Genomic DNA, 27,552 nt, shown 5'->3' on the forward strand with positions numbered 1-27,552 from the left:
CCCAGCTGCACTGAAATAAATGATGCTACAGTTCTGTGCTTCCGGCACTGGTTTTCAGAGAAACTGCTTTATCTTCCTCTTGGACTGTGCAAAAGACTTAGCTTTGCCAAGGACAAAAATAAGTAAAAGCAACGACGGTGAAATGTCCAGCAGCTGGTTAAAGTGTGACTGCTCTGCAAAAGGCTGAGATCAGCATCTTAGCTCTAACCATTGCAGAACAGCTTTCCCTCCCATTATCTCAGAATCCCCCATTAGGTGAAGGTAAAGGACCCTATGTGTTCACTGGGATGCATGCATACGCACAGATCACAAAATGCTCAGAGGCATTTAGACACAGAGAACTTACAAGATGCTAATAAAGGAGCTGACAAACAGCAGTAGAATCCTGCCAGTTGCCATAAGAAACAGCTCTCCTGGGAAATTTAAAATCTGCTGTATTAACTCTGCTTAAATCTCCAGGGTTGACACTTCCCATTTTGTCCAAGACAGGGGAGAAAATAGTTCTAGCTATCTCTAGTACTCTTATGTGGAATCTATTCTGGTAATTTCTTTATACCTCAGATTCTGCAAAGTACTTGTCCTTGCAGAGCTCCTGTGACATTGGGAAGGAGTTCTCATGTCTGCTGAACAGAGACTGACAGGTCAATGCTCATGGCACTTTGAAGAGCAAACCCCTCCCATCTTTCACAGGACTTGCAATGGTGGAGCTCCCTGAAGATCAGACCTAGAGATGAGATATTCCAGAAATGTTGATGGATGATCAGTGATCTACTTAATTTTAATGAGGCTACACTTGCACCCTCTTAGGAATATTTATATATCTTTGCACCACTGGGCCTTAGTGTAATTGTTTCAAGGTTGTACAGGGAACCTTCAACAGAAGACCTGAGCCCATGAGTTTTATTGTATCCTGAGCATTCAGGTCTAAGATTAGTTTTGCCCACCACAGTGACAACAGGCGAGCCTTTTGCATCCAGTTCCATGCAGATAGATTACATTGGGGGATTCACAATTCTCTGCAGCATGAGGTATGGTGAAAGCTGTCGGATAAGGTTTACAATCCAAAATGTAGATTTGTGATTTTTTATATCCCTAGACTCTGAAATCTCCTAATAAACAAATGCCTCCGATGTTTGGCAGTGTCTATGAAAGGGTGGCAAACTCTATGTGCCAACAGACTTATATACAACAGATGATGAAATTAACAAAAAATGTTCCTGGGAGGTAACCCAGGTTGAGGGTCGGTTGCCTTAGGAACAGGAAGCACTTGATTAGCACCAAGGAAAGGTAGCAGATGGCATAGAACAGTGTCACTAGAGCCACAGACCTTGAAGGAAAGCAACTCATGGCAAGAAAGAGCTAAATTTTGCAGTGGAGTGGACCGTCTGGGTCAGAGTACAAAGATATTTATCATTCAGGTATATTGTCCTATAGTTGGGCACCTATGATGAACATATATCCAAAGCACTCTGACTAGCTTCCAAAAGGTATGCCTTGTTCTTGCTGTGAAGTGGGCTAGGCACCAGGGAATTCTCTTGCACTGTAACAGCCTCCAGGAAGCATGCAATTGCCACAGAATCAATTAAAATGTCAGCCAAGCCATTTAGTTCCCTGAGCAGATGGGGGAAGTACATAAAAACTCAAGAGTAAATCTCATGAATGAATGAATGAATGACCTGGAGCCATTCAGCCCCAGGGCATACACGTGAGGCAATTTGCAACCTGCCCCACACCCTCCCCAGTCAGAATGTGCCCAAAGGCAGAGAAGCCTAGTAGCTGAGATACCATCGGAGCTATGGATGTGGCATCTTTTGTCTTGCAATCCTAACGAAGCAGCTGGCAGCTGTTGCCTCTATTATCTGATCTGTGAAATGGAGTTAATGAGACCTCTCTGTTTAAAGGATCTATGGCCCCAGCGAGTCTGCTGAGTGAGTGCTGTTGTAGTCCACATCAGGAGTGTGTTATTTAACCGGCGGCTCTTTCAGAGCATTTGTAAGTTATTAGCACTCATTCTTGTGTCACACTTAAATAAGCTTTGTATTTCCTGTATCTGTAATGCAATTGTAAAAGTGAACATTGGTTAGCATATACATTCAATCTGAAAATGGTTCTTACACTTTTACAATCTTGCATTAATAACATGCACAGTCTGTTTTTAGCATCCTTTATGAAAAAGTCCTTAAAATGTGGATCTGTTGCTTTAACTTTGAGGGCACCTCACAATCATGGGAGCTCCCGCCATCACAGGTAGGGCTCTACCTTCTTCAGACAAGCTCTACTGTAAGCATGAGTGGTGGGCATGCAGATGAGTGATGCAGCAGGGGTGAGACTTCATCCCCCTTTGGTCCTCTGTACATGCTACAGTGGGGCATTTTTATAACATCTGGCTAGAGTTTTGTAGGCTTTTACTCTCCTTCCTTCTGCAGTCTCCTTTCCTGGCTACCTGTCAAGCAGGGAGCTTGTGTGATTTTGGAAGCATCACCTGCCAGCCAGCTCTTGTATTCACTGATTAACCCACAGTTGTCACAAAAGCTGTGTGGAAAAGCGTGAGTTAATGAATGAATGCAAGAGCTGGCCAGCAGGTGGCGCTGCCAAAATTGCACAAGCTCCCTGCTTGACTTGTGGCTGGAGAATAAGAATGTGGAAGGAAGGACTGCAGCCCTATTCAGACATTTGCCTCCAAAGCCTCCCCACACCATTACAGCACTAAAGCAGGTTGGAAGTCCCGCCCTGGTGTCTCATTTGCTCACAGTTATGATGGTTCCCCTGTGTAGACAACGATGTTGGGAGGCTTTGGAGATGAATGTCTGAAAATGGCTTGTGTGTACAGCCACCAGTCAGGTGATGCTGATAACTTGCGGGAAAGCCTACAATTTCTTGCAGTCTGGAAGAGCCTTAGTGGCAGCAAACCTGTGGTTTACCCAGAGCAGGAGTCATGACTAATCCCAGGGCAGTGAGAAATCCAAACATTACCTGTTTTACATGTACACTGTAAACATGTAATGTGTGAAACAGCCTGAGGGTCATAACCAGTTCAAAGCTCATTATAGTGGGCTTGCTGTCAAACTAAGCAAGGCTCTGGGCCTTTCCTCTGGGACCTTTTCTACCATTCCTTCAGTAGTTCTCCTTTGTCCATGGGCCAGCCAGTCTGAGGAAACCTAGGAATCCTAGAGGGAGGAGAAACACAAACACCCACACACACTCGCCTGCCTTTCATTTGGGAGCAAAGTGGGCCTGCTTGTAATTGTAAAGTCAGATTCCATTTGCAGAGGGACTTGTTAGCAAATTCTCGGATGTACAGTAAGCAAACCAGGCACGCTTAGGGCATTCTCTTTGGCAGCAGGGTAGCTGGATTTGAGGGAGTGAAGGAAGAGGGAGGGGAAAATAGAAGCCAGGATAGTTCAGCAATGCATACAGCACTCACGGTTGCCGAGGTCAGCGTCTGGACACAGCTCGCAGCAAGCGATGGAATGCAAGGGCTAGGCCATGGAGTGGGAGGGAGCAGGAGAACTTTGATTCCTCGTAGTTAAAAACTAAGCAGCCCAGGAGAATCGGCCACATTTTCTGAATGTGGGGTATTTCTTGTAGTTGAGCAGATGCTTCTGGTCTTTTGCTTCTCACACGAAAACAAGCAGCTTGTGGGGAGAGGGAGAGAGCTGGTCTTGTGGTAGCAAGCATGACTTATCCCCTTAGTTAAGCAGGGTCCACCCTGGTTGCATATGAATGGGAGACTAGTAGTGTGAGCACTGAAAGATATTCCCCTCAGGGGATGGAGCCACTCTGGGAAGACAGCAGAAGGTTCCAGGTTCCTTCTCTGGCATCTCCAAGATAGGGCTGAGAGAGATTCCTGCCTGTAACCTTGGAGAAGCCAGTGCCAGTCTGTGTAGACAATACTGGTCTAGACAGACCAATGGTCTGACTCAGTATATGGCAGCTTCATATGTTCCTATGTTCCTAATCCTGTTGCCTCCTCAGAGATATTCTGGTGCTGTTTTCATTTGCTACTCCCAGCCAAGATGAAATGCAGTGGTGGAGTTCCTTCACTATATTCCCACTCGTGGCAGCTACCTTGCTCCATGAGCACAAGATGGAGATCGTGTACTGAGTATTTTGCACACAATTCTGAGTTAATTCAGAACAGGAGCGTCTCTCTCATGAGGCCAGGTGAGGCAGTCACTTCAGGCGGCAGATTATTGGGGCACCACCATAAAAGCAGCTCTTTGGGACCAATCGGACCCTTGTAAACTTTGCAAGGTGCATCTCTCCACACACTCCTTGCAAAACGTGCAAGAAGCATGAAGAGAGAAGAGGAGGCTGCCAGAAACCTTCCCTCCTCCTTGCCCCCCACCATGTCAAAGCTTGCAAAGGATGATTTTGAAAGGAGGCTGGCCCTCATGAGGGCATGGGGAATATAGCATTTGGGGCCTCACCTCAGGCACTGTAATTCCATGGGCTGTCCCAGTTCAGAATAACAATCCAACCCCATGTTCACAACTACTAGCATGAATGAGAATTCAATTTTGTCCGTAAATATGCTTTGAAAGAGTGGAACAAATGCACTCCTTTCCACGCTGATTGCAGTTATGTTAGAAGGTGAGCGGTAACTCATTTGTGCTCAAAGATCTGGAAGTATTTCTTTTGAGTATGTGTTACATCATCGTCTTTTATCTATGGACAGGAATCTCCAATTACACTTGGAACTCCCTAACGGAACACCTACCTGGAGCCAGCCCTCTCTCTTCCTTCAAAACTCACCTTTCCCATCAAGCTCTTATTTAACTCCCAGTCTCATCACCAACCATCTCTTACAACTTTTAAAAAGGCAGTCGAGACACATTTGTTCACCCAGGCTTTTAATTAGACATTGTTTAAATTGTGTTTTTAATTGTTTTAACGCTTTAAATTTTAAATTGTTGCAATGTTTTAACCTTTTTATTTGTTGTTATTGTTTTGTTGTAAACTGCCCAGAGACTTGTGTTTTGGGTGGTATACAAATGTGTTCAATAAATAAATAAACCACAGTCAGGTCCTAGAACTCCGGAAGTTGCAGCCAACTGAAAACTCCCAGCAAGCGTGTATCAAACCAATTTGTTAAACTAGTGTTTTTAAGCACTGCATGGTAAGGATTTAGCATGGACAGTACAGGTACATGCTAGAAAGAAAGTATGAAGTGGTACTTTGAGGCGCTTCACACGAGCAGTGCGAAGTGCCAAAACGGGGTTTGTGAGGAGAGGAGCAGGGAGGCCTACCTGGGAGCCCTCCCCACAGACGAGCAGGAGCCCTCCCAGGGAGCCCTCCCCGCAGATGAGCAGGGAGCCCTCCCTAGGTGGCTGGATTGGCCACCCAGATGATTACTGGCTCCATCATGGAGCTGGTTGTGGTGGTGGGGTTTGGGTGCCTCCTGGCCCCCAGAAGTCCCAGAATGCCCTGCATGAGAGCACGGGGCATTCTGGGGAGCCCCCCAATGCCAAGAGGCTTCTTGTAGCCTCCCAGTCGGGTGGGGGCTACTCATGAGTCGGTGTGGTGCAGAGCCGCACCGTAGCAACACCTGATTGGAAAAATTGGGTTAGCAAAGAGCATGCTCTGCTAACCTCATTTAAGGGGGGCACTTAGGTGGGCTTGCTGCCGGGAGACACATGGCTTCCGTTGCAGCACACAACCAGTCAGAACCAGGCTGGGCTCCCTTAGCCCAGTTTCAGCTGGTCATGGGAATAGCCTTAATATCTCACAGACCAGTGCTTGTCAGCTATTCCCTGGAGGGACATAGGATTTAAGGAGGCAGGAGAAATACACAGGATCATGTGTGTCTTCTTGATAATGGGACTATTAACAACGAGGCCTCAGTGTTTTCCAAACTGGATCAAATATCCCATTGCAGATCTTCCAATCCTATAGCCAAAAGTGGATTTCTTCTCCCTTCCCATAAAACACAGCTTGGTTTTATTAAAGTCAATTAACTTACAAATAAATAAATTGTAAGCTTGAGCCTGTATATGTGTGTGTGTGTGTTGAGAGTCAATGCAGGGGCGGGGTGTTTCGCACAATAGATCTAATGTTGTTGCTGTGGGCATCTATAGATCCCTGTGGTGAAAGCACTTCTATAGAGAGCTTGTGAACTCAGAATCCCACCCACCCCCCCAATCTCTAGTTGGCAACATGCCAACCCAACATTGTCAAGCAGAGTTCAAATCTGAGATTACAGACCTCCGCTTCATGTCGGTTTGGCAAGTGGCCAACTGGGGAACATTTCTGAGTTCTCGTGATTGCTCTATGGGAGTGCATACACTGCAGGCATCTCCCTAGACTCCTGTGGAGCTGACATTAGATCAGTCATGTGAACCTCCCCCACTCCCCATCCATTGTCTGAAAAGCAGGATGAAAATATCATAAAATAGATTAAAAAAAAACAAAATAAGCTTTAGGATGCAGTTCTAAGCTCACTTACTAGTGAGTAAATTCCCAGATCATCCGGGGGCTTAGGAACATAGGAAGCTGCCATATACCAAGTCAGACCTTTGGTCCATCTAGCTCGGTTTTGTCTACACAGACTGGCAGCGGCTTTTCTAAGGTTGCAGGCAGAAGTCTCCCTCCCTCAGCCCTATCGGAGATGCCAGGGAGGGAACCTGGAACCAGATGCTCTTCCCAGATTGGCCCCATCCCTAAGGGGAATATCTTACAGAGCTCACACATGTAGTCTCCCATTCATATGCAACCAGGGTGGACTATGCTTAGCAAAAGGGACAAGTCATGCTTGCTACCACAAGACCAGCTTTCCTTACTTCCTAGTAACCATGTTAGGAGAGCACTGTTATCTTTTTTTAAAGTCTCAGGCCCTAAAAGAAAAAAGGAGTGCTGTGAGTAATCAGGGCAGGATAGGAAGAATTGTGCAGAGAACACTCAAAGAAAGATGGTCATGACAGGGACATGCGTGTTAGTCACTGAGGCAGATAGTTCTGGGCATTAGTATGGTTTGGTGGTAAACCTTTGGGGACAGGGGACCATCTTATTTATGTATTTATTTTTTTCTGTGTCAACTGCTTTGAGAACTTTGGTTGAAGAGAGGTATATAAATTTCCATAGTAGTAGTAATACAGTCTGGTTTTGGATATTTCATGATTCTGTCCCCTGCCAGTGAGCTGCTGCTACAGCCTTGGGTAAGTCACATTATGTCATGTCTCTGCTCATGTATGGAAAGATAAAAACGATGGCATTTACCTTGCCTTGAGGACCATGCATTGTACGTGCCGTTCCTTCAAAAGCACAAGCCAGGGCAAATTCTAATGGTCATCTTTAGTTGGACTCTTGGACAACTCATTAGCTGGGAAAGCTGCCCTTGTCTGACAAAGTAGTGGGAATTCGAAGATTGGCCTGACTTGCAAACAAATCATGGATAATCCCAAACCAAAACTGGTAGCTGAATTTTAAACTGAGTTGGGTTTGTGTTACACCCATGGAGAACAATGACAGCTAATGAGAGTGGAGAACTGCAGAAGCTCTGTGATCTAATAGGTCTTTTCCTTCCTGGACAATCTAAGCCTGTAATGATAGGCATAATTAGCTCGTGCTTCAGGGCTAAGCTGGCAGTCTGGGGGTGGGGGGTGGTCAGTGTGGGAGGGATTTTATATTTCCACCCTGCTCACAACATTGATCATAGAGCTGAAGAACCGTCTCAAAGAGGCCTTGGTTTCTTCTACCCTGGATGAAAGGCTAGACTAGTTTTTCAAGGAGCTGCAGCCCCAAAGAGACCGCAGCACCACATGGCAGTAAGCAATAAGTGCACATTATTTTCTCGCTCTAATTGGCTTTTCTCTGTCATGGTTTTTTCTGTCTAAGAAACTGACCAAATGTCTCTTGAGATGAAAGATGGTTCTGGTTTGAACAAGCTAGGCCTTACCGTGGAGTTGGGAGACCTGGGCTTATTTCTCTGCCCTGTTACAAACTCAGTGTGTGATCTTGGTCAGGTGAGTTCAGGTGGGTCTCAGCAGGAAGCTTTTCACAATCCAACTTCATGCTTCAGTGTACATCTAAAGGTGCAGGAAGCAATTTCTGGGAAAAGAGGGCATGACACGTTGTAGGATTTCTCACTGCACAATTGCACCTTCGTGTGTGCAGAGTTGTCAGTTTGCAGTGTGGCCAGCAGAGGATTGTGCATCCTGTGACTTGCTGATCTTGGGTACATTGAACTGCTGCACACCTTGAAAACAATCCTCCCTCAATATAGAAGTGCTTTCAGTGTCTATTTTACTGCCGGCAAAATAGGGAGAAGTTATTTTATATAAATGAAAACATATATACCCCGCCTTTCTTGCCAAAGATAGCTCAAGGTGGCTTACAACAACCCCATTAAACACAGGGTTTTACTTTGCACCATATGGATGCATACCTAAGACTATGAAGCTTGAGGGACACTGGCAGCAAAAGTGCCTAGAAAAATTGGACCCTGATATCATCTGAGCTCTGAAATATGATTAGCAGCACAATTTCTTCTGATTTATTCTTGGATTTCCAACCAGTTTAACATCAATGGATTTAAGTCCTGTTGATAATACTCCAGTCACTTTCCCTATGAACTTCTGCCAAAGGAGACTAGGCTAGGGCTCCTGTGCAACTCAATTTCTCATATGTAATCAGGATGTTCTTTCTCTCTACAGTGTCCTATAGACTTAGAGTTGATATAGCATAGTGGTTAAGAGCACGGCCTATGAGTAGGGATGTGCACAGAACACCACACAAATTGTTGCTGCCTGTGCGCAGAGGCCAGAAGAGCACCATTTTGGAGCCCAACATGGCTTTCGGAAAGCTCCTACTCAGAACGAGGTCGTTCCATTCCAAGCTCAGAAAATTCAAAATAGCCCAGTCTGGGCTCGGAATGTTCTGCACATCCCTACCTCTGATCTGGAAGTATCCAGTTACAATCCTAGAAACGGACTGGGTGGCCGTAGGCCAGCCACTAGCCTTTTAGCCTCAGCTCACAGATGGAAATAATAATATTGACCTACTTTACAGAGTTCTTTGAAGGCTTACTGAGATAATGCGTGTGAAGCACTCTGCACACTTAAATGCACCAAATACTGCTGAAGTGTGTTGTAGATCTGCCATGTAATGACTGTTAATGCAAATGGTGTTTCTGTTCCTGTTTCAGGCTGTTCTGGTACAGCCTTCCTCTGTCCGGAGATTTGGGGTAACTTTCCCCGCCCTTCCAGCAATGTTTACATGCAGCCATTATTTGCCTTCTGGCTTCTGCAGCGGTGGGGCTTGTGGCTGGGCTGCAAGCCAGGAGCCGATCTGACACATGAAAGTGGGATTTATGGGTTGCTGCTTTGATTCCTGCAAGAGGAGCATGTGGGGCTGAAAATGAGAGGCGCAGGGTTTGAGTCTGGGGCAAGGAGGAGGATGAGAACATCCAGCTGCTGCTGCTGCTTCTGCCAGACTCCCCTTTGATGCCTTTTGAAAGCTTTTGTAAGTTTGCTTGTCCAAATGAGGACCAGCAGGCTGGCTGAACTGCTTGCAAGGCTCGCCCACGCACTTTGGTTGGATTCTGTTGTGGCAGCTTCCTCCGTTATTTCAACCCTGGGCTCCTCCCGTATTCCTTACTCTGCTGATGAAGATGCATCTTGAGTGTGACTTCTGCTGTTGGACCAAACTACCTGTGACATTAAACCCATCGTGAACAGACAGGGTTAAATCAGGAAGTGGCTTCTTTATGTCCAAATAGATCTGGATCAGGAGGGCCCTGATCCAGCTTGTTATACTGAGTGGTGGGGGGTTGGGGTTAAACACTTCCCTATGACTTGTAAGTACTTCATTTATATCCCACTCTTCCTGCAAGACGCCCAGAGCAGTGTACATGGTTATGTTTATTTTCACAACAACCCTGTGAGGAAGATTAGTCTGAGAGATCAATGACCGGTCAAGAGACACCCAGTGAGTTTCATGGCTGAATGGGGGTTTGAACTCAGATCTCCCTGGTCCTAGTCCAGCATTCTAACCACTACACTACACTGGCTCCTCACAAAATCTTCTCCACAGCAGCCATGGCAGCAAATAGCCTGGACCTGGGGCTATTTGGGGGCATTCAGAGGGGATTTTTGATGAGAAAATGGTTCAGAAGGAAAGTATTAACCCCCCCCCCCGCCCACTTGCCAGATGCCATGATCCTGATCTGCATCATGGCTTGTATTTGGACCTATATTCTTGTTCACTTCCTAGTTTGAGCCTGTCTGTTTATGATGGATTTGACATCACAGCTAGCTTGACCTAGAGTCATCCCGTAAAAGGCTTCTTACTGCAGACCCCACAGACCCTGTCTTATATGTGAAAGGGACATAGTGCAGTGATAAAGCATGTGCTTTGCATGCAGGTGGCCCAAGGTCCAACCTTTGGCATTTTCAACTTTTTTAAAAAGTAGAAGTTGATAACAACACCCCTACTGAGACTTTGGATTGTCATTGCCAGTTAGAGCCGTATTGGGCTAGCTAGAGGGACCAACAGTCCCATTAAAAACAGTCTCATATGTGTCTCCCAGTCCTTGGGCCATCTAGAATGCCACAAAAGCATGATCTACACAATGTAATATGTATACTTTGAGACATTAAGGTTGTTCACCCGAGCAGCCCTAACCAGGCCTGTGCAGCCATACCTGGATAGGGCTACTTGTGTGAATGCCGGGATCAAAGCCGATCCTGCGGCTGCCTTGCTGGGGAAAACCCTGGGCTTTTACTGAGGTAAGAGGGTGCACCCTTCCCCCCCCCCATCAGGGTGGTAGCCGCATGACCAGGGGTAGGGCAGCAGAGGGGTCTGGTGGGAAGGTAAGATCAATCTTGCCTCCCGCCTGCTGTAAGATTGTGTGTAGGGCCGCCATTGTTTTTTAAACCCCAGTGACCCTCAAAGTAGAGGAGAGCTGGTCTTGTGGTAGTGAGCATGAATTGTTTCCTTTACCTGGTTTGCATTTGGATGGGTGAGTACATGTGAGCACTGTAAGGGGATGGGGCCATAGCTCAGAGGAAGAGTATCTGCAGGTAGGGCTGGGAGAGACTCCTGCCTGAAATCTGGGGAAATTGCTGCCAGTCAGTGCAGACAATACTGAGCTAAATGGACCAATGGTTCGATTCAGTATAAGGCAGCTTCCTATGTTCCTGTGATGCAATCATTTTAACTCTGCCCTTTGCCTTATCGTGCTATCATACAGAACTAGTCTATTGCCTTCCTGAGTATATTATTGTTGTTATTATTATTATTATTACATTTATATCCCACTCTTCCTCCAAGGAGCCCAGAGCGGTGTACTACATACTTGAGTTTCTCTTTCACAACAACCCTGTGAAGTAGGTTAGGTTGAGAGAGAAGTGACTGGCCCAGAGTCACCCAGCTAGATTCATGGCTGAATGGGGATTTGAACTCGGGTCTCCCCGGTCCTAGTCCAGCACTCTAACCACTACACCACGCTGGCTCTCAATAGACCTGGAGCCCTTTTGAGCTGAGTCTTGTGACTCCCCTCACTTTACAGCTCTGTAGATGTATTTCCCTTCTTGCATGGCAGCCCTTCGCCACCACTCCTAGTTCAGCTCCAGGAATTTCCAGTTGGTAAAAAATCATGGCCAGGGGCCCAGCAGTAGTGGTCAGGACCAGGATGTTGCAATGTCTAACAAAACCAGGCAGCTGGCCTCCAAACACTTTTAGTTCATGACCTAGCATTGCCCTGAGATGTGCAACTTAGAGCTAGATATGCAAGAGAAATTATGATCACACATTGTGCTCCAAGAGTCGTGCAATCTGAAGGCACTGGTATTGTGAATTCTGGGGAAGGGCCACTGAGGTGTATGGCAATGTTGCTTGCTTTTTGGATGGCTGCAAGTTGAAAGACAAAGAAACAAAAGTGGCAGACCACAAAGGCACTTTAATTATATGTGATATTGAAAATGTCACATATCTCTCAAACGTGGGTCTCTAGATGTTGTCCTTTGGCCATTGTGGTTGGGGATGGTGGGAGCTGTAGTCCAACAACATCTAGGGACCCAAGATTAAGAACCCTTGTGCGATATCTTCTTGCTTTGGAGACAAAGGTTCTCTTCTTCAGGGGATACACGTAAATGACAATTAAAATGTAAACCGCCTTCAGACTACTTATAAGTGGTATATAAATGAGAGCCAGCGTGGTGTAGTGGTTAGAGTGCTGGACTAGGACCGGGGAGACCCGAGTTCAAATCCCCATTCAGCCATGATACTAGCTGGGTGACTCTGGGCCAGTCACTTCTCTCTCAGCCTAACCGACTTCACAGGGTTGTTGTGAAAGAGAAACTCAAGTATGTAGTACACCGCTCTGGGCTCCTTGGAGGAAGAGCGGGATATAAATGTAAAAATAAATAAATAAATGTATTTAATAAATAAAAAAAATATGCCTGTAGCTAGTGACAACTGCACAACCATGTTATATTACAATTAGACAAATAAATTAAATAAACACACAAGAACTCTATATCAATAGTGGTGCACTGTGTGTGTATTGCATTTCACCAGCAATCTCCAGTTGCAATGTGAATGTTTGTAGTGCAATCTGGAGGGAAGAGATTTGTATTATTGTATCCCTCACAACTAAGGAACTACAAATGTGTCATAATATCTCAAGAAAATGGAACATCTATAAGAGCCTTGAGTGATCTTCAGCAAGTCACTTCATTTCCCCTGCTCATTTTCCCAACCATACCCTGCCTCAAAGGGGTGTGGTGGGATTAAATGTTTTTAAGAGTGAGTGGGAAGATGCTATAGTAACAGGGCCAAATAAGTAATTTTATTAGTTGGCTTTCCTCTCCTCAGTCACCAGGGAGGCCTATAAAATGTGTTTACTGACAAGCCATGCAGCTCTTTCTGTGAAAGGGCTGTACTCGACAATTCTATTTCAGAGTCATGCTCCATATTTGTAGTCTATGCAGGCCTTGGGTTTTTGTCTGTTCTGACTTAGCCTTGCTGGGTAACCTTGGCTATAAACTTGTACAGAAGGAAGAAATATTATGGCTTGACCTGGACAAGGTAGGTGTTCTAATACTATGACTTTAAAAAAACCCAACTATTTGTCATTTATAAAGATGCTTTTTTAAATTGGCAAAATGCTTCATATTTGCATTTGATAGATGCATATGAGTACATATGCTTAGAATTGGACTGTCCATCCTGCTGCATTCAATGGAACTTACTGTTAGGCACATAGGTTTCCAGTCTTAGGGCCAAACTCGATGTGAGACCAGGATTAGGTTTTTCTGTGTTTTGTTTTTAAAGTTTATAGCAGCTTCAGCAACCTCACCCCTCTCCCCAAATCAGATTGAGATCTTGATGATAGGAAGATCATTAACACATTCTACCTGTTCCATTTCCCTGATTAAATCACCCCTGAAGTTGCTATTTGCCCATACAGAGACTTTCACCAAGTGGTATAGAGAGGTGGCCCATGTCCTCATGGGGAGACCCCCCTCCATGGCGGCAGTGCGCTCCCTACCCTGTTGTGGGTTCTTTCTCCTGGTGGTGGTGGCACTCCCCAGTGACAGTATGCTCCACGTGGTGAGCCGCTCGGGATGGGCAGTGCGCTCGGGGAGAAGGCCATCCACTCCCCTGTTGCTTCCCTCTGGGCGCTCTCTCTCACACACATTCGCAGCCTCCCCGCACCACTCACACGCCCAGTACAGCAGCCCCAGGAGTGACTGACCAGTGAGTGAGGATTGGCCAGCGAGGTGACCCCAGAAAGGAGTGAGGCAGCCCTGAAGGCAGAAGGGCATGGGTTCTTCAGACATGTGCACCCTATTATAGCTCTGCCCCTGGTGTGCACACAATTGAAAACCAGGCTAACTTGCTGCTTATCCAGGATAACTCACCCAGAGCTTTCTCAGACAGCAGACTTTCCCGCGGATTTACTGCAAGTTCATGTGTGTCCCCAAAAGCCAGCACAAAAAGTGGATTTTTTTAACCCCAGACATAAATTGGGCTAGTCTTTAATGTGCAAAATCCAAAATGTATGTGCAAAATTTTAATGTTCAAAACCTAATATCTCACGGGCTTCAACGTAAATCTGGCCAATGTGCAAACACATACCCTCCATTGCAAACTAAAAGCCCCATCTTGAAATGCTCCCAGTATGCTCCCAATTTTACTTGTCTGTGAGTGGAAATGCTGGTTAAATCCTTTGAAAACAATTGTGTGCCACTCAGGAGGGTTGATTTAGCCCTGATCTGAATAATCCTGGCTAGCCCGCCCAGTCACTGCAACACACAGTCATTACTGGGTAAGTTAACTGGCATTTCTGCTCACAGATGAGTGAAAATCGGGAGCACATGGGGTGAGTTATCCTGGATAAGTGGTGAGTTAGCCCGGTTCTGCATGTGAACCAGCCCACAGTTTAAAAATAAAAACAAAAAACCAAGTATCCACTGTGGGGCAAATAACTGTTTGGGAGCAATTTTCAATGCAGCAGCAGCAATGATAATAATAAAAAATTAATAATAGGAGTGAGGGTTTACTCTTTCCCCCAGTGCTTGGGCCTGTTCTAGTTGGAGGGGCAAGCAGCTGTTAATTAACTTTTTAAACAAATGCAGGAGAGCGTGGTCAAAATCTTCCACATCAGGTTTAGTTGGGACCGGAGGCAGTGATTTGCCAGGGTCAGATGGGCATTCTGTGGCAGAAATGAGGCTGGAATGTAGGCCTCCCATGTTTCAACTGAATAGTCTTTCCACTGGGATCCACTTCCCCTTGTGCAGTATAAAAACTTCAAAACTGTTAGTTAGAAAATCAACATTGTGGCACACTGACAGACTCTTCTTTAAAAGTAACCAAGTTGGCCCTTTGGGGGAGAAATTGACTTGGCAGCTGAGCCAATAATGGAGATAAGATGATGGGTTGTGTGCTTCCCCTCCCCCACTCCCTTCCCTTCCCTCACTTTTTAATCTGGATTCAGCTGCACCATAGCTTTTTAGAGCAAGCTTATTGTTAAATCAGCAAGACATGCCAAAAATTACTTTTGCATAGCAGACTGGATAATGCCAAGAATTGATTCACCCCATTCTGTAGATAGGTGACTGAGACTTATCTGGGAATCTATGGAAGAAGTTGAAGCTGAACAGAAACAAATACTTTTACCCAGTGGATGTGCTAATTTCTATAAGTTAACGAATGTAGCACTTCAGCTTGTACAAAATGCGGCAGCTAGGGTTCTATCTGGAGCTGCCCGGTGTGATCACATCACACCTATTTTGAAAGAGCTGCACTGGTTACCAGTGTGTTTCCGGGTCCAATTCAAGGTGCTCGTTTTGACCTTTAAAGCCCTTAACGATTTGGGCCCAGGATACCTGAGTGACCGCCTGCTCCCAAGGGTTTCTGCCCGCTTGACGAGATCATCTGAGGGGGCTCTGCTCCGGGTACCGACAATGAGGGAGGCTAGGTTGTCGTGCACTCGGGACAGGGCCTTCTCTGTTGCTGCCCCCAGGCTTTGGAATGCTCTCCCAGTGGCCATTCACTCCTCAGACTCTATCACAGTTTTTAGAAAGCTGGTTAAATCTTGGCTTTTTATCCAGGCCTTTACATGATTGTTTTATTGCTGCTTCTGTGTGTTTTTAATCCATGTATAGTTTTCTGTATTTGTATATTATATATTTTAATATCAGATTGTTTTTATATTTTTAGCTAAATACTTTTAATTGATTTTTATTATGCGTTTTAACTTTTGTAAACCGCCTTGAGATTGTTTTTAATGAAAGGTGGTATATAAATCTAACAATAAATAATAAATAAATAAATAAACTCAGGCCCTCTCATTCTTCAGTAACTGCCTGACTTGATCAGTCTTTTGACAGACGGATGTGTGATAGCAGTTTGACACATTTGGGTAATCAAGTGCTAACTACTGGTCAATAGACATGTTTTGCATATACATGTGTTTGTATTCATTAGAATTTGCAAATGAGCAATGGTAGAGTTTGGGTTTCTTCTCCTCTTCTTCCAGTCAGAGAACAGGAACTGTAGAAATCAGAACAGACTAGTGTCAATTGAAATCAGACTACCATTGGGATGAGAGAGAGATAGAGAGATATAGATGTGTTGTTTATTTGTTTGAAGATGGCTAACTTACAAAACATGACTATAAAGAGCCTTTAGGGTGGCTAACTGCATGTGATAAAACAGCAGTTAAAACCATTACCTCCCCCACCCCACCCCGCCATCTATTTCAAATCGCCAACAAATCAACAACAGACACAGCACAAATAACCTGTCCAGCAGAACTGCAAATATAAAATGTATGCCAGCACACACTGAATCAACAAGGTCCTGCCTTGCTTCCACCCCCGTTCCCACCCCCATGCCCTGGTACCTTGGCAGCCCAACTATTATTTATTTTCTAGCAAACAATGTCCACATTACTTTGACAATGTCCTGGAGGAAAAGCTTCTCTTCTCCTGTTTTAAAAGTAGTGCAGGCTCAGTGGAGTGGCAAATACTGTTGTGTTATGTGTGAAGCAGCTCTACATTAATGTATGGTCGCCAATATTTGGTTGTTTTCAGTGGCATTTAGTTAAAGATACTAGAATACACAGAGGATCGGTGCTTTTTCCTTTTGGAAATGTGGTGACCCTAATAGCTGTGTGGTGGTCATACTCACCAGACTCAGAATCCCAGGGGGTCTCACTTATTTTGATCAGTTGCCACCTTTCTGCAATGTGTCTATTGACTGCTTGAATTGCAGTACTCTGTGTTCTGGATTGTAGAGATTGCGCCTGAGATGTGTAGGACAAGACTCTGGTAAGAGGATAATCCGGTTCTTTGTTGTGGAGTGAGGTTGTTCATTTCAAGCTGTAGTAATCTTTATTTTATTTTTTATTTTTACATTTTATATCCCGCTCTTCCTCCAAGGAGCCCAGAGCAGTGTACTACATACTTATGTTTCTCCTCACAAAAAACAACCCTGTGAAGTAGGTTAGGCTGAGAGAGAGTGACTGGCCCAGAGTCACCCAGCTAGTTTCATGGCTGAATGGGGATTTGAACTCGGGTCTCCCCGGCCCTAGTCCAGCACTCTAGCCACTACACCACGCTGGCTCCCTATGGATCTTTCCAGATGATGGGGGAAAAAAAAACAGGTTTAATTTTTAGTATTTTATAGCATTAGCCCTGATCAGGTGTATGTGGCTCAATAACCTGTCCTCACTTATGCATGAGGGGATAGACTGCTCACTCTTACTGTTTTTAAAGTGGTTCATATATACTGCAGCAGAAGCACACAGCATAGGCAAGTAAGAGTTTATCACTTATGATTAGTGATGTTATGGACATTAGTCAATAAGATCAAGGCAACACTAGCTCAACATCCCATAGTACTCCAAATGGCAATGGATACTCTGGTGAGTATGAAATTAAATCACATTTCCCAGTGATAAAATATTGTGGTTTGTGCACTGGGGAAATTTTCTGCCCCAAAACAAAACAAAAGTATTTAGGAGAAAGTTGTTATTGGATCCGCTAAAATGTTTATTGTGCAATATAAAGGATCCTCCTTTTCATTGTTGCTCATCAGTTTAATGTAGATAACCCACGTCTCCTCTATTAGACTCCAGTTGATATGCAGGGTTCAAGCTAGAAGCTTTTCTAAGGCTCTGCTTATCCTGTAACTTTTCCTAAGAGGCTGTGAAATTTTATTCTTCCATATAAGGTTTGTTAATGAAATGAAGGATATAACAATCCAAACATTACGTGGTGTGCCAATGGTGTTTGCTGTTGCATTCTCCCCTTCCCAGCTATACAGTACAGTCCTAGCTTACTTAGTAGAGTCTCTTAGGCAACCGTCTAAAAGTCATTTTCAGTCTAAAATCATTTTCCTTTTTTTTTTAAGGGGGAGGGTCACATTTTCCATGGAGAAATGCTTCCATGTCGATAATAAGAACTATGACCTTCCTGACACCAGAATTCTGCATTTTGAGAATTTGCCAGCAGCTGTAGTTTTGATTGTTGAAAACAGGAGAATGGGTCTTCTTTGGCTCTGTATAACGGTGGAAGAAAGTAGCAGCTGTCTTTGAACAGAAGAGGACTCGCAGGGAGCACAAGATGGCAAATATGTCAATGAGAGTTATACTGCAGCCTTATTTCACATCTTAGGTTCAACATATGTTCAGTGTACACATGCATAGATCTGTATACCTGCACATGTATCCACATGTTATGTTCAACTCACATTCAGTAGTACACTTCCTGTATGTACCCAGATAGGCCACAGATAGGGTTCACTTTAAAAATTAATAGATATACATTCACACAAAACTATGTACATGTGTACTGATGCCTGAGCGCGTGTGCACACACACACACACACACACACACACCATTGACTTTGAATAGGGTTCATGGAACATTCTTATCTTGGGAGCTAGGAGAAGACAGACCAGTCTACAATCTGAGATATTCCCAGATGTGATTTAAGAGCTCATTCAGACAATCTCTAGATGTGGTGGTGTTGGTTTTTTTCCTGCCCAGATTGCACAATGCACATGTCATCTGGACTGTTTGTCACAAGCACAAACATAGATTTTGTACACCAGTTGTCATCTTCCCAATGTCTGATGACTGGCGATGTGCAAAATTCCATTTTGTGTTTGTGGCAACACCATTGACGAGAACCAGTATGCTGCAGACAACAGCTGGAGGGTTGGACTTGGGTGTGGGAACACCGTATTAAAATCTTGTCCAACTAGGCAGCTTTAGGAAAGACGTAATTTCTCAACCTACCTCACCTTACAGTTGTTGTGAGGCTGTAACTCTACCCTGAGCTTCTTGGAGGATGAGCAGGATGTAAATGAAATATTTGGGGAGCTCAGCCAGCTCTGTGTGTGATCTGGAGGACAGCTTTCTCATCTGGGGTTGCACTGCCATTTGAACCAGTATCTTTTTCGTGTGATGATTTGGAAAGAACTAGAAGAGAGAGGGTTTATATGAAATTGCAAGGGCCCAGCTTTCCTTTAAAGGTACACTGTACACATGGCTCAAGATGCCTGACAGCTTTGCTTTCTACAGCAGCCCTGCAACCAAGAGGTTAAAGCCTTCTGGCAACATAGGTAGTTGTTAATGATTGATAACAATGATGCTCTCAGTGGGTTTTGAAAGAAAACATTTTCTAGCAGCAGCAGCCACCTGAAAACCACCAACGCTTGGCTTCCAGATTTGGATTGAAATTCAGAGAGGGAGGTGAGCAAATGTGTGGGTTGTGGTAGTTGTGCTTGAACGTAGGGCTGGTTCACACCATTCCCTTTGCGGGTGTAACTGTGTGATCCTGGTAACCATGCTTGTGGCTGGCAGGACCGTTCATGATCAAGGCAGCTGGAAAAAAATCCAGTGTTTGCCAGACATCGTTTTGTAGAAATTACACATTGTGTTTGTCCATGTGTGAGTGCATGTCCGGGGAAAATCAGGGTTGCTCCTGTGGCCAAGAAATCTGTTCTGGGAACAGGGCTTTATAACACAATCCAGTGCATGTTTATTCCAAAAGAAGCCCACTGATTTCAACAGGACTTTTTACCTAGCAAATGTGCATAGCTGAACTAATCAATTAGGTTTAAAAAAAATTTAATCAACTAAAATATAGCCCCGAATTTACTGGGTAGTGGATCTTTTATATATTTATATATATAATACAAGTACTTCAATACTACTTATTAATAACAGTAATAAATAATACAAGTACTTGCAGATGGTAAGTGTCATATAAAAAAGAGGCATTCCCCCTTCATGTTTGGAATGCCTCTTTGAAAATGATGCCCACTTCAATACAATCATGCGTAATCTAAAACCAAACCACCACAACAACTTCTTGCTTCACAACTATTGTTTTTACACACAGGCATAGAATCAACAGATTATGTGATTAATTGACTAATTAATCTGGTGACAACCTTCGTGCATACAAAATTGCAGCCTTAGTGTGACACACAGACAAGCCTCTGTGAAATCTGTTCTCCATCTTGGTTCAATATTGAACAGGGCTGGTGCCCACATATTAACAGCTGTGCCTCATTTTCTATTTGGTGTAAAAGAAAAAAATCCAGATGTTTTGAAACCCTTCTGAAAGGTATTGGTCTGAAGTATACATCTAGAGAAGCAGAATGGTATTTGTGAGCAGCCATGCTTGAAAGGATGCTCCAGTCCGTCCGTCCTTCCCAAAATATTTATATCTCACCTTTCCATACATGATATGCAAAGGTGGTTAACAATGCAAGTTAATTCCCCTCATTAATATCCCCTGCAAGATATTCTCCTCAGGGGATGAAGCCACTCTGGGAAGAGCAGAAGGTTTCAAGTTCTCTTCCTGGCTTTTCCAAGATAGGGCTGAGAGAGATTCCTACCTGCAACCTTGGAGAAGCCGCTGCCAGTCTGTGAAGACAATACTGAGCTAGATAGACCAGTGGTCTGACTCAGTATATGGCAGTTTCCTATGTTCCTATGTTTCCTAATATATAATCAACTAAATAAAACAGGAGAGAAGCAGCAAATTAAACACAATACCAGCCCATTATAAAACCAGCTCATATCCAATCCAGGGAGCAAGACAGACACAGTAAAACCACACCAGAGTAGAAGATAAATTACATTCTGAAGGTTTTCAATGTGCTGCACAAGGCTGTCTATAAGGGGGACACAAATCTCCAAGGAGTTCAAAGCTAGAGTGTAGGCACTAAATAAATTCTATTCTATTCTATTCTATTCTATTCTATATTAAAAGGCCCAACCAACTGAACCTCCAATATTGGTGGGATGTGAAGAAGGGATTTCCTAGAAGATCTTAATAGGCAGGCAGACTCATACAGAAGGTGGCACTGGCAGCCCTTAAAGTAAGGTAAAAGGTAAAGTGTGCCTTCGAGTCGATTTCGACTCCTGGCGCCCACAGAGCCCTGTTGTTTTCTTTGGTAGAATACAGGAGGGGTTTGCCATTGCCTCCTCCTGCGCAGTATGAGCAGGGAGCTTGTCTTGGGCGGCTGGATTGGCCGCCCACACGACTACTGGCTCCGTCACTGAGCTGGTAGGGGCGGCGGGGATCAGGGGCTGCCTGGCCCTCAGAAGTCCCAGAACGTCCCGTGAGAGGCTTGTTAGAGCCTCCCGGTCAGGGATCTCCTTGTGAGTTGGCACGGAGCTGCACCGTGGCAACTCACAATTGTCAAAATGGGGTTAGTGGAGCACTCACTCCACTAACCTAGTTTAAGGGGAGGGGTACTTTGGGAGGTTTGCTGCCGGGAGCCGTGTGGCTCCTGTTGCAGCACACAACCGCCCAAAACGGGCTGGGCTCCCTTTGCCCACTTTTGGGAGGTTGTGAGAATAGTCTCAAGGGGTGTTCCCTTACATCTTGTCCTGTTAATTCCACAGCGGTATTTTATGTTTAAGATACTGAAAGAGGGCTGCAGCACACAGCAAAAGGATGTAGGAGGGGAAACCACCAGATGCAACAATATTTAATGCCAAGCTATTTCCCAACACATACTGAACATGAACATTCTTCCTGAGAGGAAATCAACAATCAAGACATAAAACCAACATCCTAGTCTGATTTGTTCTCTTCTCAGTTATTCCATAGTAGATTAGTTCAATGATTAAGCATATGAAAGCAGCCCCCTGCTCCAACTCTCGATTCATAGAGAAGCTGTTACCTCCATGAACAATGCATACGAAGAAGGATCCACTAAAAATGCTGAGGAGACCTTTAAAAAAAAATTAGTGTGCATTTATGCCCTCTCTTTTCCTGGAAAATTTGGAGGTTTTGAGATCTTGAATCTCTCAAGCCCCAGCTTTTATTTGAACATTTCAGATCTTTGGAGATCAGTTTGCAAATGTGTGGGCAAAATTATTTGGGGTGGGGCAATAGGGAGACAAATGAAGTGGGTAAAAGCTCCAGTACATTTTTTAAAAATGGATCCAACTCACCATCCCAGTTCTAATATTTTAGTGGGGGCATCATCAGGATCTTCTTAAACTAGCCCGGAATAGGACATTTCAAAGCAATGCAGACTTTTTAATGAGAGTGTGGGGAAGCACTTCCTATTCTATTGTAACAGCTGCAGCAGTAATTCCCAAGCTGTGTGCTAGGGCACCCTCCTACTGTGAGAGGACTAGAGTGTGCTACAAAAAGCAGATAAATAACTGGAGGCTTCTCTGAGCCCAAAGTATCCATTCACAGAGTAGGGTGCCTGGCCTTACCTCCTCCTAATTAGCCTCTAGATAATTCCGTCACATCTCTTCAGTCACTCTGTGTGTGTGTGTGTGTGTGTGTGTGTGTGTGTGCTCCAGCCTTGCCCGTGGCAGGGATTAGGGTTGCCAATATTCTGGCTTTCCAAATCTAATTTGCATATTATGTAAATTGGCTTGAAAATAAATTTTGAGTAGAATAGTGACTGCACATTTTGCTCCATAGCTCAGTTTCTACAAGGGCTAGAGCTTAGCTTTTTCTACCCAGGCGATTCTGGGTGGGCTAAGCAATCTGGGTGAGATGCTCAAAATCCAGGTGAAACCCGGAATTTCGGGGGCACGGCAACTCTAGCAGGGATGGACCACAGCTACTCAAACTCAAAGGAAGTTGTCAGTTGTGTCTCTTTAGGATTCAGTGCTCTGGACTGATCTTCTTTCAGGAAGGAACCACATGTAAAGAGGGAAACAGAGGGGGTGGGCTCCCCAGAGAATGGGTAATTCTTACTCTCAGGATCAAAGTAGACATGCACTTACTTGTTTAAGAGATGTCCTTAAACCTGGACGCGCCTCTTATTTCATGCAACACAGCTGTGGAGGGCCTGATTCTGATCTGAACTGCAGAGCATGCGGCAAGAGGAAGAGAGATGTTCTCTCTCTCTCTCTCTCTCTCTCTCTGGGAAGATGCACTTCCAGGTTTATGTATGCCTTTTAAAACTGCCCAGAGATCCCTATATGGGGTGGTATAAAAATATGGAAAATAAAAGCTAATAAATAAAAATGCAATAATAAAAATAAAAATGCCCCTGGTGGCGCAGTGGTAAAACTGCCGCCCTGTAACCAGAAGGTTGCAAGATCGATCCTGACCAGGGGCTCAAGGTTGACTCAGCCTTCCATCCTTCCGAGGTCGGTAAAATGAGTACCCAGAATGTTGGGGGCAATATGCTAAATCATTGTAAACCGCTTAGAGAGCTCCGGCTATAAAGCGGTATATAAATGTAAGTGCTATTGCTATTGCTATTGCTAAGTAAGTGCAAGTCTAGTATGCACTCCCCCAATACCTTTTAAAGTCTAAGAGTGGAATGTCCCTCCAATTTTAATTCAGAAAAAGAGTGTGCCTTAGCAGCTATTGGACGTTTGGGGAGCACTGATTTGTAGAGTGGGGTCCATTCTTGCCTAAATCCTTTCCTCCGTCTGTCCATGGTGGAGAAATGGGAAGCTGCGTAAAGGAATGTACACAGTCCATGAGTCCAGGAAGGGGCCACCCTCGTGGGTGCATAAACCATGCAAAGAGTGAGTGAGAGGACTTGATGCAGCTGCAATGGATTTAGCCAGAATATGTGTGCCTCAGCCTACATTTCTGGACTTTGACCAAGGGGGCATAAGATTCATGTTTTAACCTACTTTCCCCTGCCCCTCTGATGCAAGAATGTCACTATACTGAAAGTTATTTCAGAGGCAGTCCCTGTTCACTTTGTTGTTAACTTTCTCACTAACATTCTGATGATTTCTCCCTCTTCGTATTGGCAAGTGGTCCCTGGAATGCGCAAACTGAAATTCAGGAAGGCTGAGTAGAGACTCCTGTCTCTCCTGGGGAAGGACAAAGGCCAGCTTCACTGCGTGTCTGCAATCTCCTTCTGGGAGTGGTTGCAATGTGGGGTGAGGTTCCTCTGCTGCCCCAGGGGCTGGGGCTTGGAGTTGTTTGCATTGGACAATTGAAAACAGAGAGCAGGAATTTTCTGTACTTATGTGGTTTTTATTCTGCTCGTGAAAAGAAAAATGACCTGCCTTGGAGACCACCTAGAAGGCAAGATCCCTTCAGAGGGGGCTGGGTGGATAGGTCAACTATCTCAAATTTTCTCAGTCCCTCAAGAGAAAAAATCTGCACTGATGTCAGCCACCATATTGTCTGATGCTGCCATCATGCCTCAGTAGTGTGGTGAGGGGCAAAAAAACCCGGAGGAGAGCAGGTCTTGTGGTAGCAAGCATGAATTGTCCCCTTTGCTAAGCAGGGTCCAGCCTGATTTGCATTTGAATGGGAGACTACATGTGAGCACTGTAAGATATCCCTTAGGGGATGGGGCCACTCTGGGAAGAGCACCTGCATGCTTGTATGCAGAAGGTTCCAGTTTCCCTCCCTGATATCTCCAGATAGGTCTGAGAGAGTCTCCTGCTTGTAACCTTGGAGAAGCCGCTGTTATTCTGTGTAGATAATACTGAGCTAGATGGACCAATAGTCTGATTTAGTATAAGGCATCTTCCTATATTCCTATGACTGTATACACCTAACACAGACCTATACAACTTTCCCTGTGGTATCAGCAGTGGTAGCAGCCATATTTAGCAGATGGGGAACAGAGTAGAGTTGTCATGCCCCCTGGAATTCTGGGGTTCACCTGGATTTTAAGCATCTCACCCAGATTGCTTAGCCCACCTGGATTTGCCTGGATTCCAGCTTTACCCTTTTGTAAAAAGCTAAGCTCTAGCCTTTGTAGAAATGGAGTTATGGAGCAAAATGTGCAGTCACTATTCTGCTCAGAAATTATTTCGAAGCCAGTTTACACAATATGCAAATTAGGCACCCAGATTTGGAAAGGCAGGATATGGCAACCCTAGAATAGAGACCCAATACAACCGTGAAGGCTTATTGGGGCAATGAGGGGAAATCCCAGATTTTATTGTTGGTGCTCAGTTTTGTACTAAATAGCATGAGACAGACCCAGTGCAGCAATTGAGCAATATATATATATTATTTAAGCATGCATCCTGCCTTTCAAGTTTAAAACACTCCTCAGGCATTTTGCAGTGTTTAAAATAAAAATCTATAATAATACAAAAAAACTGCAATGGGAAAAAACCATTAAAACAGCAATAAGAATAACAGCTAAAACAGAATAACTATACACAGTTAAATGTTTGTAAAGGCCTGGCTAAATAAGAGGCCTTTCTGTGGTATCTAAAGCCATTAGGTTTGATGCCAGTGAGCCTCTCCGAAAAGGAAATTAGACAGACAGGGGTCCACCACTGAAAAGGCCCTTTCCTTGGTCACTGTCTTGCCTAATCTTTGTCTGTGTGAGCACTCAGGGAACAGCCTCTGTGGAGGATCTTAGAGATCTGACATGTTCATGTGGGAGGAGATACCAAGGTCCCAGGCCATGTAGGGCTTTGAAGGTTAAAACCAGCATAGGAACATAGGAAGTTGCTGTATACTGAGTCAGACCATTGGTCTATATAGCTCAGTATTGTCTTCACAGACTGGCAGCAGCTTCTCCAAGGTTACAGGCAGGAATCTCTCTCAGCCCTATCTTGGAGAAGCCAGGGAGGGAACTTGAAACCTTCTGCTCTTCCCAGAGCGGCTCCATCCCCTGAGGGGAATATCTTACAGTCTAGAGCTCACACTTCTAGTCTCCCATTCATATGCAACCAGGGCAGACCCTGCTTAGCTAAGGAAACAAGTCATGCTTGCTACGACAAGACCAGGGCTTTGAATTATGCTCAGAAATAGACTAGAAGCCAGAGTATTTGTTTTAAAATTGGCAATATATATTCCACTTGACTGGCCCTGGTCAACTATCTAGCAGCATCAGCAGCTCTATTTTGGACCAGCTGCAGTTTCTGAGTAGTTTTCAAAGGCAGTCCTAACCTGGATGTTAGCAGAGGATGGATGACAATGGCCTGGCTAACCAAAAAACAGTGCAGTAGACCCATCTTTACATTCAGGGCTGCAACTAGATAATTTTGGATCTTGGACCTAATGAGATTACGTCGCCGCCACCACCCCGTCTGCAAAGTAAGCATCCTCTCTGTATATGTACATTTCATCACAAACCCACAGGTCTGAGCCAGAGTGCATTTGGGAAAGAAAAGCAGGGGGGAAAGGCTATGCAAGCCCCAGTAGATTCACAGAGCTTCATGACCATTCACAAATGGACTGGGACACAACACGTCTCTTGCTCCACAGTTCAAACACAAATCCAGCTTGGACATACAGTGCATTCTAAGGAAAATAAAACCACAACATATGCACTTTGCTTCACAGTTCTCATGAAGATCTTTTGGAAGTTGTAATTTTCTGGTTCCTCTACACATGCTGCAAAACCCAAGGTCATTCACTCTTCACAAAGACATTTGGCTGACACTCCCCTGAAGTCAGTCTTGCAGCACCCCAAAACTGCAAACTTGTTATTTTAGGGGAAGTGCAACCCCATTCAGAACAGACTGAACACCACATCTTAGTCTGACAAGCCACCTACCAACAGTAAAGGTAAAGTTTGCTGCCGAGTCGATGTCAACTCCTGGCGACCAGAGAGCCCTGTGGTTTTTCTTTGGCAGAATACAGTAAGGGTACCACTGCCATCTCCCGTGCAGTATGAGATGCCTTTCAGCATCTTCCTATATCACTGCTGCCCAATATAGGTGTTTTCCATAGTCTGTACCTCTGAACTGAGCTTCTTGACCCTCATCCAGTCCATTACTGAGACACAATAGTTTTGCATGCCTTCTGCAATGAAACTATTGTTCGGAGAAGTCCTCAGTGACTTGATCAAGGCAAGCTAGGAACAATAGGAACTGGGACCCAGCTCCTTATTTTAATCTATGTCCAAATCTGACAGCAAAAGGTGAATACAGGCAAACATTTACCAAGTTGTTTTACATGATACATGACTATTAGGGGTGTGTGCGGACCATTTTTCATGGTTCAGACCAAACTGTGGGCCTGCAAATGGATTCAGTAGTACCGACCAGCCGGTCTGTTCTGTTCTGTTCGACTGAACCAGCTTGAACCAGTTCAGCAGTTTGAGGGGCTGTGTAAAGTGGCTGGTAAAGGGGAATCCTTCACAAGACGAAGGGTGCTAAAGGGTGGCCGGCAAGGTGTGTGTGTGGAGCGGAGGCACTTTTTAAATGTAAGTGATAAGGTGCTTACCAACACCTCTGCCACTGTCAGTACCCCTCCTTGAAGCTACCTGGGTCCCATACAGAACAGTGGCTCTCCCACCAGCAGCCCGTGCGTGGTGACGCAGCTCCAGCACTGACCTGGCCTCTGCACATGCGCAGAGGCCATTGGTGTGGTCAGCAACACGGGTCATGCACAACATGGTCATGTACAGAGGCCAGGCCAGTGCCGGAGCCGCATGGGCAGCCGGTGGGGTGCACGGCTGCTCCACACTGGGCCGAGGCAGCTTCAAAGAGTGGGACCATGGCCCCTGGTGTCACTGGTACCAATAAACACCTTATCACTTACTGTTAAAGGTGCCTCGGCAATTGCTGCCTCCCCGGTCACCCTTTAGAAGCTTTTTCTAAAAGATTCCCCATGCCTGTAAAGGGGAATCCTCACCGGATTCCCCTTTACAAGCCACTTTACTTA

The 27,552-nt window shown here is 44.9% G+C and overlaps 1 protein-coding gene across 4 annotated transcripts in view; it reads left to right on the forward strand.

Annotated features, from left to right (window-relative positions):
• PLEKHA6 (pleckstrin homology domain containing A6) overlaps positions 1-27,552 on the forward strand; it is a 265,991-nt gene that overhangs the window by 104,090 nt on the left and 134,349 nt on the right. Inside the window, exon 1 of one of the 4 annotated variants that reach the window (XM_053246372.1) lies at positions 19,140-19,205. The exons of the other annotated variants lie outside the window; for them this stretch is intronic. The gene's annotated coding sequence lies outside the window, so the exon portion shown is untranslated. Of the gene's footprint in view, positions 1-19,139; positions 19,206-27,552 lie in introns of those variants that run through there. 4 annotated transcript variants of the gene reach the window in all.

This window comes from Hemicordylus capensis, chromosome 4 (assembly GCF_027244095.1).
Source record: "Hemicordylus capensis ecotype Gifberg chromosome 4, rHemCap1.1.pri, whole genome shotgun sequence".
NCBI classification, from domain to species: Eukaryota; Metazoa; Chordata; class Lepidosauria; order Squamata; family Cordylidae; genus Hemicordylus; species Hemicordylus capensis.